This window comes from Halichoerus grypus, chromosome 10, assembly GCF_964656455.1.
Source record: "Halichoerus grypus chromosome 10, mHalGry1.hap1.1, whole genome shotgun sequence".
NCBI classification, from domain to species: Eukaryota; Metazoa; Chordata; class Mammalia; order Carnivora; family Phocidae; genus Halichoerus; species Halichoerus grypus.
Genome location: NC_135721.1, coordinates 15,229,991 through 15,232,581, shown reverse-complemented (window position 1 = coordinate 15,232,581; position 2,591 = coordinate 15,229,991).

Genomic DNA, 2,591 nt, shown 5'->3' with positions numbered 1-2,591 from the left:
CCACAATCGGGCAGAGCCAGCCTGATCTTGGCCCATGTCTCCTGGGCCACAGCTCACTCCTCAGCGTTGGGGTTTTGAGGTGGACTGTAGACGGGGTGGGGGCGAAGGGGCCCTTTTAGGGAACTCAGAAGGGCAGCTCAGACACCTCTAGGCCGAGATGGCAGCAGCGCTTCGGAGGACCCTGGGTGTGTCCCTGGGGTCAGCTGACTCTGGGTTTGATGTTGGGCTGGGCGTGGGCTCCCTCACAGACCACCCAGCACAGGCCTCAGCCCAGCTTTGCCAAATAAACACAGTTTGCGACACCTGGCCCCACAAAGCCGGACCCCCTCCCAGACTCAGACCTCCAAGGCTCCCGTGACTGCATCCAGGGCTTGGAGCCAGGCCAGGCCGGGACAGAGGTAAACCAGACAAGGGAGGATCAGAGCCTCCGCACAGATCTAAGGGCCCGTCCCGCTGCCGTGGGGACACAAGTCACAGACCCACCCCACCCACATTCCAGATGTCATTTTGCAGAGAGGCAGAAGGAGGGGATAGCAAGTCTGAGTAACATGGTCTGGAGGAATAATCGAAACTACTGTACCAGATGAAGTCTCTGGAATGGACTACAGGCATCTTGCTTTTATTTCTGCTCAGTGGGCAGTAGCTTGTTGGGAAGATTGGATCTACCCTTTACAAAAATGTAAAAAGCTGTTTTCTAGGCAGGTCTGACTTGTGGTGTAGACCAACTTGGGCCCCTGGGGCAGATGGGAAAAACGAGGCAATAGAGTGAAGACTTAGAGTGCCAGTGGGCCATTGAAGGAGCCAGGGGTATTTCTTTCTTTTTTTTTTTTTTTTAAAGATTTTATTTATTTATTTGAGAAAGAGAGAATGAGAGAGAGCACATGAAAGGGGTTAGGGTCAGAGGGAGAAGCAGACTCTCTGCTGAGCAGGGAGCCCGACGTGGGACTCGATCCAGGGACTCCAGGATCATGACCCGAGCCGAAGGCAGTCGCTTAACCAACTGAGCCACCCAGGCGCCCCGAGCCAGGGGTATTTCGAGGACACTTCTGGGGCTGATGTCCAGAGCTGCCTGCTTCTACAAGTGTTATGAATGTGGAGACCTTCTGAGTTGTCCCTGTTCTGTTGTTTTAGCAATAAGCTGTCTCTCTATGGCCATGTGTCAGGGGCCAGAGGACCTGGGCTCAGGATGTGCTTTTGGGTGACCATAGCTCTGGGGACAAGGCAGCTGTGTATAGCTATGGACCAGCTGGAGAGCCGGAGGGGTTCCCGCTGATCACGACCGAAACAGCCGATTCAATCCCACACCCACACCCAGTCCTCTTCCCGAGTGCGTTATCCTGGATCCATGTCAGTGTCGGGCAGAATCTTAGAGAGACACGTTTCCTTGTTTTCCAAGGGCGGCAGGGCCCCTCACACAGCCACCTGGACTTGTTTTAGGGAGGACCTTGGAGATCACGTGGTGTACCCCTCCTCCCACCAGTGGGTGAGCTCTCTCACTTGGCGGGGGCTTCTCCGCTCTCTCACGCTCAGGGTGCTGGTTCTATACCATTTGCCTCCCTTCTTTGCCCTGACTGCCCTGGGAGGCTGACAAATATGGATCTCAGCTGTTGGGCAATGATGATGCTTTCTGTTGCATTTCTCAGATTCTACTCCTTCCCCCAGACCCTCACCTCGGGTGGTTTGTAGAAGTTTGATGATCAAGAAGATTTGGGAGCTGCTGCCTGGGTGTCTGTGCACAGTGGTCACCTTTACTCTAGAGCAAGACTTCATTAGTCACTGGATGCTTTGGCAAAACCATGGCAACCTTTCTAGGAGACAGATCTGCTGCTGGACCTATCCTGGGACCCTGGGAAGATAGGGCACCATCGTGACCACCACCATCACCACTGCTACTTTAAGTACCTGACTAGAATAGCACCAGGGGCAAATTTGGGTCACATGTTGCAGAGGCTGGGGTTAACCGGGCCCCAGAACAACCAAGGAAGCCTAGGCCTTGGGCACCTGCAAACTGCAAGCTGAGAGTTTGCTCACTTTCCACCTGACATGATTATTCTAGACCCAGCTCAGTTCCGGTATGTCTGTGAGGTCTCATTCCCTTAGTGGAATGAATGGATCATGCTCCTTTGGGGTTTGGGGACATTGCACTGTGTTAGCTAGTGGTCTATGCTGATCTCTGTCCTCCCTCCCACTGCCATCCCAGACAAGAATGGGAGCTCTTCAAGGACAGACTTCATCTCATTCACTGCTCCATACCAGTCGAATGAAAGAATGGGGGAATGAACTAGTAACCAGTTTCCACTTACTAGACTAAGAACTAAACCATGTATTGTAATAGCATTGTAAGGTGACGGATGGTAGCCACACGAATGGGGAAGCATAGCATAATGTATACAAGGTGTTGAATCACTAAGCTGTGCCCCTGAAACTAATGTAACATTGTGTGTCAACTCTGTTTCATTTAGGAAAAAAACAACTGAACCGTGGATAGGTTGGATCAGGCAAGTCACCATTTTCTAGATGGTCACCGAGTATGGATTACAAAACATGTCTCAAATTTAATTTGCCTGGGATCCAGGCCAAGAAATTCACCC